The following is a 13,643-nucleotide window of genomic DNA, read 5'->3' as shown; positions in this document are numbered from 1 at the left end:
TAGTCTTCAATATGGTTATTACATTGTTACACACCCTTATAAAAATAGTATGGTGGATTGAACCTTGACAAGTAGCAGTGCCGATATTAGCATGTAAATCTTGGAGGGGCAAAAAGAAAATGTGGGATGCATGCCAGCAAAGCCACTACACAACACAAATTGCACTATAACTGACAAACTGTGCCTACAAACTGTTTGGGCCTACATAAAACTGTCCCAAACACGTTACCACTGCTAAACCTGGCTTTCAGCGGAGCCTTGTCTGGCAGCGAAACAGTTAATTAAGCCTCATTTACTGCCTTAAAAAAAACATAGCGGATATGGCAGACTTGCTTAAACAAATGTGGATTCTACTGACAATTGAGATGTACAGTTGAAGTCGGAAGTTTACATACGCTTAGGTTGTTTACAGACAGATTATTTCACTTATAATTCACTGTATCACAATTCCAGTGGGTCAGAAATACACTAAATTGACTGCCTTTACACTAAATACACTAAATTGACTGCCTTTAAACAGCTTGTAAAATTCCAGAAGATGATGTCATGGCTTTAGAAGCTTCTGATAGGCTAATTGACATAATTTGAGTCAAAAGGATGTGTACCTGTGGATGTATTTCAAGGCCTATTTCAAGGCCTACAAACTCAGTGTCTCTTTGCTTGACATCATGGGAAAATCAAAAGAAATCAGCCAAGATCTCAGAAAAAAAATGTAGACCTCCACAATTCTGGATCATCCTTGGGAGCAATTTCCAAACGCCTGAAGGGACCACGTTCATCTGTACAAACAGTAGTACGCAAGTATAAACACCATGGGACCACGCAACCATCATACCGCTCAGGAAGGAGACGCGTTTTGTCTCCTGGGGATGAATGTACTTTGGTGCAAAAAGTGCAAATCAATCCCAGCACAACAGCATAGGACCTTGTGAAGATGCTGTAGGAAACAGGTACAATAGTATCTATATCCACAGTAAAACAAGGCCTGTATTGACATAACCTGAAAGGCCGCTCAGCAAGGAAGAAGCCACTGCTCCAGAACCGCCATGAAAAAGCCAGACTACGGTTTGCAACTGCACATGGGGACAAATATCGTACTTTTTGGAGAAATGTCCTCTGGTCTGATGAAACAAAGATTAGAACTGTTTGGTCATAATGACCATTGTTATGTTTGGAGGAAAAAGGAGGAGGCTTGCAAGTCGAACAACACCATCCCAACCGTGAAGCAAGGGGGTGGCTGCAGGAGGGACTGTTACAAAATAGATCATCATGAGGAACGAAAATGATGTGGATATATTGAAGCAACATCTCAAGACATCAGTCAGGAAGTTAAAGCTTGGTCGCAGATGGGTCTTCCAAATGGACAATGACCCCAAGCATACTTTCAAAGTTGTGACAAAATGGCTTAAGGACAACAAAGTCAAGGTATTGGAGTGGCCATCACAAAGCCCTGACCTCACTCCTATAGAACATTTGTGGGCAGAACTGAAAAAGCATGTGTGAGCAAGGGAGCCTACAAACCTGACTCAGTTACAGCAGCTCTGTCAGTAGGAATGGGCCAAAATTAACCCAATTTATTGTGGGAAGCTTGTGGAAGGCTACCTGAAATGTTTGATCCAAGTTAAACAATTTAAAGGCAATGATACCAAATACTAATTGAGTGTATGTAAACTTCTGACCCACCGAGAATGTGATGAAAGAAATAAAAGCTGAAATAAATCATTCTCTCTACTATTCTGACATTTCACATTCTTAAAAAAAAGTGGTGATCCTAACTGACCTAAGACATGACATTTTCCCAAGTATTAAAGGTCAGGAATTGTGAAAAACTGAGTTGAAATGTATTTGGCTAAGGCATATGTAAACTTCCTACTTCAACTGGACAAGTTATGGCATAAGGTGACGACAAGCAGATAAGAGGCAATCCATCATTTAGATTAAGACATTAATGAGCAAGCGACAACGGACGTAGTCAATAGGGCTAGGCCCCTTTTTTCTCCACTTCCTGTCTGAATGACATGCCCAAAGTAAACTGCCTGTAGCTCAGGTCCTGAAGCCATGATATGCATATAATTGGTACCATTGGAAATAAAATACTTTGAAGTTCTTAGAAATGTTAAAATAATGTGGGAGAATATAACACAGTAGGAATTATAGGAGAAAATCCAATGAAAACCAACCTGAAATAAAAAACAATGAGAGACCATCCTCTTGGAGATGCAAGAGAAAGATCATATCAAGTATTCCACAGGGTGTTAGCAGTCTATGTTCAAGGTTCTGCTAAAACTGTAATATCAGTTTTAGCAGAAGGACACAGTCTTGGAAATTCGTGTTTGCGCTCTCCATGAAGACATTATGCACCTGCTAAAATCCAAATCCAGTTTCCAATTGAACATACTTATTTCCATAAGAAATATTATAGTTTGTTTACATTTTTGGGGTATCTGTGGAGTAAATAGAAATGTATTTTGACTTGTTGAAACAAAGTTTAGGGGTATATTTTTGGATTCCTTTCTCTGCAAGTTGAATGAGTGGATTACTCAAATCGATGGCACCAACTAAACAGACTTTTTGGGATATAAAGAAGGATTGTATCTAACAAAACGACCCTACATGTTATAGCGGGGACCCTTTGGATGACAAATCAGAGGAATATTTTCAAACATTTTCAAAAAGTAAGTGAATATTTCATTGTTATATGTGAATGTATGAAAAATATTTTGATGTGGTGCTCCATTTTGATGTGGTGCTCAAACCTTAGAATTGTGGATCACGTACTGTCCCATGAGTGACAGAAAACTGTGCCAATCATAACAGAAAACTGAGCCAATCAGGCAAAACGCTCTGTATTTTCTGCTGGTGAGCCCCACCACCACAGAAAGCACTGAGCTAGGCTGAAACACCTGCATTTTGGAGATGCCTTATTCAAGAAGAGACCATGTTTATATGCAGCTTAATGAACTCAATGACATGTTTTTTTTACATTGTTTCCAAACTGATATGTGACACTTATTAAGCCAAAATTACAAGCAAAACATGTTAGCCCCCCCCCGCTCAAAACATTTGGGGCTCTGCCACATCTGCCCTGAATGACGGGTCGCCACTGAATAATTCCATCATGAGAGAATTTCTATTTTTTTGTGTATCCCTAGGCCCTCTCGTGCAGTAACGTTGCTCCTGTGTGCTAGTTGACCGTCTTTGGTTCAACGCTAGGCCCTCTTGTCCAATCACTCCTGGTGCTCTCAGGCTGCCTAGCTGGTCCTTGTGGGAGCGCTGATGGAAGACGAAGGAGACACCTGCATCCCAGGAGGCCGGCAGCACCGGGTCTCTCAGGCCTCTCTTATCAGTGTGGTGTTGCCACTGGGACAGGTCACAGGCACAGTCAGAGTCCCCAGGAGGGGTACGCACCTGACGCCTGTGCCTACAACGGAACCTGGCAGGAGCACAGAGAGGCAATAGTTCACTTCAGTGGCCAATCAAAACTGCTTTGATTGACGTTCGTCCCTACACACAAGACGGATGTTTTATTTTTCCACAAAGTAGAAAAGTGCAACCTCAACTTCCCAACTATCTTTAAAAATAGTTCAGAAGGGTTCTGCCAACTGCTTCTGTTGAGATCTTAACTCTGCATGTGGGTGTACCAAGCAGGGCTCTAAAGTGTGAAGGAATATTTTGATGTGCGACCTGGAGTTTTAATTTGGGAGCACCAGTGCGACTTAAAGACAATACAATAAACAATTCAATTCGTAACAATATTTAGCCGCAATAGTCATCTACACTGTTGCGTCCCGCGGCAGCTTGGTTCCAGTTCCCAGGCCACACACACCATGTCCCGCCCCCTGTCACTCAAGCAGGCACCACACAGTTCCTTCACGCTGTTCATTCTCTCAGCATGCTGTCAATTCATGCACTCACAAAAAAAGAAAGATGCTGCTTTTCACATTGCTTCTAAATATGTATCCACATGTTCTCTATTATACTATTCAGTTGCACATATTGCTCTCTGCAAAATGCGTGTTAGTTAGTCTAAAGCTGGCATGTGCCTAAAGTAATGATAGCTAAACTTTAATGCTAATCGCTAGTTGACTAGATAAATGCCTTAAAGTTAAATGCACTAGCTAGGCCATGGATTGGCAACTGGCGGGCCGCGGCCCGGCCCTCAGATCAATTATTATTTGTTTATATACAGTGCCTTGCGAAAGTATTCGGCCCCCTTGAACTTTGCGACCTTTTGCCACATTTCAGGCTTCAAACATAAAGATGTAAAACTGTATTTTTTTGTGAAGAATCAACAACAAGTGGGACACAATCATGAAGTGGAACAACATTTATTGGATATTTCAAACTTTTTTAACAAATCAAAAACTGAAAAATTGGGCGTGCAAAATTATTCAGCCCCTTTACTTTCAGTGCAGCAAACTCTCTCCAGAAGTTCAGTGAGGATCTCTGAATGATCCAATGTTGACCTAAATGACTAATGATGATAAATACAATCCACCTGTGTGTAATCAAGTCTCCGTATAAATGCACCTGCACTGTGATAGTCTCAGAGGTCCGTTAAAAGCGCAGAGAGCATCATGAAGAACAAGGAACACACCAGGCAGGTCCGAGATACTGTTGTGAAGAAGTTTAAAGCCGGATTTGGATACAAAAAGATTTCCCAAGCTTTAAACATCCCAAGGAGCACTGTGCAAGCGATAATATTGAAATGGAAGGAGTATCAGACCACTGCAAATCTACCAAGACCTGGCCGTCCGTCTAAACTTTCAGCTCATACAAGGAGAAGACTGATCAGAGATCCAGCCAAGAGGCCCATGATCACTCTGGATAAACTGCAGAGATCTACAGCTGAGGTGGGAGACTCTGTCCATAGGACAACAATCAGTCGTATATTGCACAAATCTGGCCTTTATGGAAGAGTGGCAAGAAGAAAGCCATTTCTTAAAGATATCCATAAAAAGTGTTGTTTAAAGTTTGCCACAAGCCACCTGGGAGACACACCAAACATGGGGAAGAAGGTGCTCTGGTCAGATGAAACCAAAATTGAACTTTTTGGCAACAATGCAAGACGTTATGTTTGGCGTAAAAGCAACACAGCCATCACCCTGAACACACCATCCCCACTGTCAAACATGGTGGTGGCAGCATCATGGTTTGGGCCTGCTTTTCTTCAGCAGGGACAGGGAAGATGGTTAAAATTGATGGGAAGATGGATGGAGCCAAATACAGGACCATTCTGGAAGAAAACCCGATGGAGTCTACAAAAGACCTGAGACTGGGACGGAGATTTGTCTTCCAACAAGACTATGATCCAAAACATAAAGCAAAATCTACAATGGAATGGTTCAAAAATAAACATACCAGGTGTTAGAATGGCCAAGTCACCTCCCGGGTGGCGCAGTGGTTAAGGGCGCTGTACTGCAGCGCCAGCTGTGCCATCAGAGTCCCTGGGTTCGCGCCCAGGCTCTGTCGTAACCGGCCGCGACCGGGAGGTCCGTGGGGCGACGCACAATTGGCTTAGCGTCGCCCGGGTTAGGGAGGGCTTGGTCGGTAGGGGTGTCCTTGTCTCATTGCGCACCAGCGACTCCTGTGGCGGGCTGGGCGCAGTGTGCGCTAACCAAGGTGGCCAGGTGCACGGTGTTTCCTCCGACGCATTGGTGCGGCTGGCTTCCGGGTTGGATGCGTGCTGTGTTAAGAAGCAGTGCGGCTTGGTTGGGTTGTGTATCGGAGGACGCATGACTTTCAACCTTCGTCTCTCCCGAGCCCGTACGGGAGTTGTAGCGATGAGACAAGATAGTAGCTACTACAACAATTGGATACCACGAAATTGGGGAGGAAAAGGGGTAAAAAAATTTTTTTTTAAAGAATGGCCAAGTCAAAGTCCAGACCTGAATCCAATCGAGAATCTGTGGAAAGAACTGAAAACTGCTGTTCACAAATGCTCTCCATCCAACCTCACTGAGCTTGAGCTGTTTTGCAAGGAGGAATGGGAAAAAATGTCAGTCTCTCGATGTTTAAAACTGATAGAGACATACCCCAAGCGACTTACAGCTGTAATCGCAGCAAAAGGTGGCGCTACAAAGTATTAACTTAAGGGAACTGAATAATTTTGCACGCCCAATTTTTCAGTTTTTGATTTGTTAAAAAAGTTTGAAATATCCAATAAATGTCGTTCCACTTCATGATTGTGTCCCACTTGTTGTTGATTCTTCACAAAAAAATACAGTTTTATATCTTTATGTTTGAAGCCTGAAATGTGGCAAAACGTCGCAAAGTTCAAGGGCGCTGAATACTTTCGCAAGGCACTGTATATATATATACTACCATTCAAATAGGAGTGGTATATATATATATATATATATATATATATATATATATATATATATATATATATATATATATATATATATATATATATATACACACACTATACACTATGAAACTAACATAAATTAAATAAAGAATGATAATGAAAAGCTTTGGAGCATCTTAAATGAAATTCTGGGAAAAAAGGCAAACTCAGCTCCATCATCCATTGAAACAGATGGCTCATTCATCACAAAACAAACTGATATTGCCAACTACTTTAATTATATTTTAATTGGCAAGATTAGCAAACTAAGGGCATTACAGCAACAAATGTTGACACTACACATCCAAGTATAACTGACCAAATTATGAAAGACAAGCATTGTAATTTTAAATTATGTAATGTTAGTGTAGAAGAGGTGAAAAAATGTTGTTGTCTATCAACAATGACAAGCTTCCGGGGCCTGACAACTTGGATGGAAAATTACTGAGGATAACAGCAGACGATATTGCCACTCCTATTTGCCATATCTTCAATTTAAGCCTACTAGAAAATGTGTGCCCTCAGGCTTGGAGGGAAGAAAAAGTCCTTCCCCTACCTAAGAACAGTAAAGCCCCTGATCAGCCTGTTACCAACCCTTAGCAAACTTTTGAAAAAAATTGTGTTTGACCTGATACGATGCTATTTTACAGTAAACAAATTGACAACAAACTTTCAGCATGCTAATAGAGGACATTCAACAAGCGTAGCACTTACACAAATGACTGATGATTGACTGAGAGAAATCCATAATAAAACAATTGTGGGGGCTGTTTTGTTAGACTTCAGTGCGGCTTTTGACAATATTGATCATAGTCTGCTGCTGGCAAAACTTATGTGTTATGCCTTTACACCCTCTGCTATATTGTGGATAAAGAGTTACCTGTCCAACAGAACACAGAGGATTTTCTTTAATGGAAGCCTCTCCAACATAATCCAGGTAGAATCAGGAATTCCCCAAGAAAGCTGTCTAGGTCCTTTACTTTTTCAATCTTTACTAATGAATTGCCACTGGCTTTGAGGAAAGCCAGAGTGTCTATGTATGCGGATGACTCAACATTATACATGTCAGCTACTACAGCGAGTGAAATGACTGCAACACTTAACAAAGAGTTGCAGTTAGTTTCAGACTGGGTGGCAAGGAATAAGTTAGTTCTAAATATGTCTAAAACAAAAAGCATTGTATTTGGGGCAAATCATTCACTAAACCCTAAACCTCAACTAAATCATGCAATAAATAATGTGGACGTTGAGAAAGTTGAGGTGACTAAACTGCTTGCAGTTACCCTTGATCGTAAACTGTCATGGTAAAAACATATTGATACAACAGTAGCTAAGATGGGGAGAAGTATGTCCATAATAAGGCGCTGCTCTACCTTCTTAACAGCACTGTCAACAAGGCAGGTCCTACAGGCCATTAGTTTTGTTGCACCTGGACTACTGTTCAGTCGTGTGGTCAGGTGCCACAAAAAAGGACTTAGGAAAATTGCAATTGGTTCAGAACAGGACAGCACGGCTGGCCCTTGGATGTGCACAGAGAGCTAATATTAATAATATGCATGCCAATCTCTCCTGGCTCAAAGTGGAGGAGAGATTGACTTCACCACTGCTTGTATTTATGATAGGTATTGACATGTTGAATGCACCAAGCTGTCTGTTTGAACTACTGGCGCACAGCTCGGACAATGCATACCCCACAAGACATGACACAAGAGGTCTCTTCACAGTCCCCAAGTCCAGAACAGACTATGGAAGGTGCATAGTACTAAATAGAGCCATGACTACATGGAACTCTATTCCACATCAAGTAACTCATGCAAGCAGTAAAATTAGATTTAAAAAAAAAACTGATTAAAAAAACACCTTATGGAACAGTGGGGACTATACGCCTGTTCTGAAAGGCCCCAGATTCTGCAACACCACTCAGCAAGGGGCACCACCAAGCAAGCGGCACCATGAAGACCAAGAAGCTCTCCAAACAGGTCATGGACAAAGTTGTGGAGATGTACAGATCAGGGTTGGGTTATAAAAAAACATCAGAAACTTTGAACATCCCACGGAGCACCATTAAATCTATTATTAAAAAATGCAAAGAATATGGCACCACAACAATCCTGCCAAGAGAGGGCCGCCCACCTTAACTCACAGACCAGGCAAGGAGGGCATTAATCAGAGAGGCAACAAAGAGACCAAAGATAACCCTGATGCTGCAAAGCTCCACAGCAGAGATTGGAGTATCGGTCCATAGGACCACTTTAAGCTGTACACTCCACAGAGCTGGGCTTTACAGAAGAGTGGCCAGAAAAAAGCCATTGCTTAAAGAAAACAATAAGCAAATGCGTTTGGTGTTCGCCAAAATGCATGTGGGAAACTCCCCAGACATATGGAAGAAGGTACTCTGGTTAGATGAGACTAAAATTTAGCTTTTTGGCCATCAAGGAAAATGCTATGTCTGGTGCAAACTCAACACCTCTCACCCCGAGAACACCATCCGAGAACACAATCCGCATGGTGGTGGCAGCATCATGCTGTGTAGATGTTTTTCATCGGCAAGGACTGGGGAACTTGTCAGAATTGAAGGAATGATGGATGGTGCTAAATACAGGGGAAATTCTTGAGGGAAACCTGTTTCAGTCTTCAAGAGATTTGAGACTGGGACAGAGGTTAACCTTCCAACAGAACAATGACCCTAAACACACTGCTAAAGTAACACTCTAGTGGTTTAAGGGGAAACATTTAAATGTCTTGGAATGGCCTAGTCAAAGCCCAGACCTCAATCCAAATGAGAATCTGTGGTATGACTTAAAGATTGCAGTACACCAGCGGAACCCATCCAACTTGAAGGAGCTGGAGTAGTTGTTCCTTGAAGAATAGGCAAAAATCCCGTAGCTAGATGTACCAAGCTTATGGAGACATACCCCAAGAGACTTGCAGCTGTAACTGTTGCAAAAGGTGGCTCTACAAAGTATTGACTTAGGGGGGGTGAATAGTTATGCACGCTCGAGTTTTCATATTTTTTGTCTTATTTCTTGTTTGTTTCACAAAAAAACATGTTTTGCATTTTCAAAGTGGTAGGCATGTTGTGTAAATCAAATGATAGAAACCCCCAACAATCTACTTAATTCCAGGTTGTAAGGTATAACAAAATGGAAAAAAATGCCAAGGGGTGTCAATACTTTCGCAAGCCACCGTATAGATGAGCTCGTTAAGAAGCAAACATGTAAAGTTGGCCCTTTTCTGCAGAAACAGATTGTGCCTTTCTCTAAACAGTAGAAAGCAGATTATTCAGTCAACATTTTTATCTGTTCTTGATTATGGCGATATTAATTATCAAAGGGCAGCTGCTACTCTTTAACCTTTGGATGCCATCTACCATAGTGCCCTTCGTTTTGTTACAGGTGACAGTTCGATACTCATCACTGCATCCTGTATTAAAAGGTTGGCTGGACTTCGCTATAGACTCGTGCTGTTACGATCAACACTGTTCAAATCAAATGTATTTATAAAGCTCTTTTTACATCAGCAGATGTCACAAGTTGCTAATACAGAAACTCAGCCTAAAAAGCAAGCAATGAAAATGTAGAAGCACGTTAGCTAGGAAAAACTCCCTAGAAAGGCAGGAACCTAGTAAGAAACCTGGAGAGCAACCAGGCTCTGAGGGTTGGCCAGTCATCTTCTGACTTTATTTGCCACTTAATAGGCACTGACTATAGTGATCTTTATGAAGCTGAATATGTGGTCTTCATGATATAATGTTAAAATTAGGTGAAATCAAAAGTGACCAAGTAACAATTCTCAAAAGGTACAGAATTGGTGGAATAACCTAAATACATGGGAGAAACAAAGAAGCCAAATATGTTTTTATGATGAACCCAGATCTGCATTCAGTATTTACTTATAAGCCTTCTTGTCCTATAGTAAGAACTAGTTATACATATACAGTCACAAACCTTCCTTAATTAAACCAGGCCTATAGCAAATGTACAATATATGCCTATCTTAATGTCTATGTCTATCTTAAAGCTCCATTTTGTCAGGAGAATGGTTAGGTGTATGCAAAGAAATACATATCAGGACAGGCAATACATTTTCATCAAGGTTAAAAAAAACTTTATTCATTAAAGAGGTACAAAAATAGTGTCCATATTACCTTTTAGACATAACAGTAACATCAATAAAAACAACATAAAAACAACATAAACCCGACACAAGTAGGAAACGCAAGAATGCAATTTGCTACGCAGGAGGCAATCATATATATTAGCTTTGAGTTTCGGGCTTCACACGTTTAGATATTTCTTCTACGCAACCATGCAGGATCGCCATTTTGCACAGCTAATCGTAGCTCTTGCATTGTGTACTTGTGTAAGGTATAAATTAGGGTTTAGAGCTACATCTAAAGGGAACAGACGTGTTTGGTCTCTGATACTGTGCCAGGGACTGGCACTCATCTCTCATCTCTCATATAAAAAGTTAGTGGATATACCTCTCTGTGTGTATGCATGTTTGTCCATGTGTGTGCGTGTGTGACTTGCTTGGAAACATTCTTGCTTTTTCACAGAGAAAACAAAAGTAACATTTAAAAAAGCATACATGGCCATTTCATAAATAATAAATATCTGATATTTGTAAGAACAAGTGTATAACATGAAATACAATAAATAAATACTTTTTAAGTAATAAATAATTTCCCTAATGTACAGTAAGGTGATAATGAGATGCATAGCATCTAACAGGGAGTTCAGTTATGACTTAATCAGTGAGTGAAAGCAAAGAAAGCCAAGATGGCGCCGGAGAAGAAGGCTGACGTTTTACGTGTTCCTATCCAATTTAGTTTTTTTGTTAGTTTCTTTTCGTTGTTTGTAACTTATTTTTGAACCTATTTTGTACATAATAATACATGTGTACTACCGTCTCTTATGACCAAAAATAACTTCTGTACATCAGAACTGCGATTACTCAACACGAACTGGCAGAATCCCTTTTTCCCTTTCACGAGTCCGACGAGCCCGACGTGAATGACATACTGCTTTCCCAGGAACAGGCCCAGATCCCCATCAACTGCACGAAGAGAAGGCTGAGAAAAAGGGGCCGGAGGGCAGGCTACCTTCTGATAATTCATAGGTGAATGAATAAACCACCACTGCCTTCCATTCTACTAGCAAACGTGCACACTTTGAAAAATTAAATTGATGACCTACGTAAAAGATTAAACTACCAACGGGACATTCAAAACTGAAATATCTTATGCTTTACAGAGTCGTGGCTGAATTATGACATTATCAACATTCAGCTGGCTGGTTATACGCTTTATCGGCAGGATAGATGAGCAGCGTCTGGTAAGTCAAGGGGGGCTGACTATGTATTTTTGTAATAACAGCTGGTGCACGATATCTATCGAAGTCTCGAGGTTTTGCTTGCCTGAGGTAGAGTATCTCATGATAAGCTGTAGACCACACTATCTACCTAAAGAGTTTTCATCTGTATTTTTCGTAGCTGTCTACATACAACCACAGCCTGATGCTGGCACTAAGACCACACTCAATGAGCTGTATTCCGCCATAAGCAAACAGGAAAATGCTCACCCAGAGACGATGCTCCTAGTGGCCGGGGACATTAACCCTTTCATGCGTGAGTTCCAAATATCTGTAACGGTCGCTCCAGCGTGAGTTTTGTTATGCACATGATGTTAGAACGTTCTCTCCATTCCAGAATATGATTGTTACCAACAGTACATTAAATCCATGCTGCCCTCAAACCAAGGCACTTAGCCTGTTTTTATTTATAGGCTGTTTTCAACTTCAATTTCAAATGATTTTCCAGCAAGTTTTTATTTTCTAAGAACAGTTTGAATTGAGGTGTGTTCCGCCTCCTCATTCATTCACATAAAAATTGTCATTTTTAATTTTGCGGATAATTCATCTTTGGGGGATTTCTGACCCGGACAAAATTCCCCAAGCACTTCCCAGTATTTTCATGCATTCCGATTCTTGCATAGATTGTCATGGACACATTATGTGTGTAAAATAGTTTTTTGAAGGTTGTACAGATTATGATGTGCTATGCTAATTCCAGCTGTGTGTAGCCATGTTTGTTGACAAACAATGCATTCTGGGTTTCACGTAATCCTCTGTTGGACCAAAGATGTTATAACAAAATGAGGTGAGTAAGGGCTCACTATAAACAGACCAGACTCATCTTGTCTCCTCTTATTATCTTTGGTTTCTGTGAGGAAAAAAAGCATGAATCTACCCATCGTCTTTCCATTTCTAGAGAGTGTTTTACTCAAATATTTCAATCAATGGTGAGTTCACCCGTGATGTGATTAATTCTAAAAAGTAATTTCTATTAGCAAATTCATGACCGCTTGTGTTATGTCAATCTTTCCTCGGTTAGCGCTAGGAAAAATGTAGCCTACATTTTTCCGGTTTGGATGATTGTGTTATGCTGTATATACTTCTGTGAATGTCTGAACATTGCATACAAAAATAAACTGCTCACATTCTGGACATATCTTTGTAAGGATTGTGTTTGTGCAAAATGTTTCTGAAAAAAAGTGTGGCCAGCTCAAATGCTGATTGTTGCGTCATTCGAAACTGGCCGTTCTAAGTGTTCTAAATAAGCGTTCTAATCACACCGGGTTGATCGTGTGCTACGGGGACCACAGTAGAATGATCACACCCGTGGGTGAAAAGGATAATGCAGAGAAACTTAAATCGGTTTTACCAAATTTCTATCAGCATGTTAAATGTGCAACCACAAGGAAAAAAAACTCTGGACCACCTTTACTCCACTAACAGAGACACATACAAAGCTCTCCTTCACCCTCTATTTGGCAAATCTGACCAAAATTCTATTCTCCTGATTCCTGCTTACAAGCAAAAATTAAAGCAGGAAGCACCAGTGACAATAAAAAAGTGGTCAGATGAAGCAGATGCTAAGCTACAGTACTGTTTCGCTAGCACAAACTGGAATATGTTCAGAGATTCCTCTGATGGCATTGAGGAGTACACCACATCAGTCATTGGCTTCATCAATAAGTACATCGATGACGTTGTCCCCCCAACATCCGCACTGAGATAAAGGCTAGAGCTGCCGCTTTCAAGGAGCGGGACTCTAACCTGTTAGCTTATAAGAAATCCCGCTACGCCCTCCGACTAACCATCAAACAGGCTAAGTGTCAATACAGGACTAAGATTGAATTGTACTACACTGGCTCTGATGCTCGTCGGATGTCACAGGGCTTGCAAACCATTACAGACTACAAAGGGAAGCACAGCCGAGAGCTGCCCAG

Source organism: Oncorhynchus mykiss, chromosome 4 (assembly GCF_057628025.1).
Source record: "Oncorhynchus mykiss isolate SJ-2025 chromosome 4, ASM5762802v1, whole genome shotgun sequence".
Lineage (NCBI taxonomy): Eukaryota > Metazoa > Chordata > Actinopteri > Salmoniformes > Salmonidae > Oncorhynchus > Oncorhynchus mykiss.
This window is presented reverse-complemented; position numbering follows the sequence as displayed.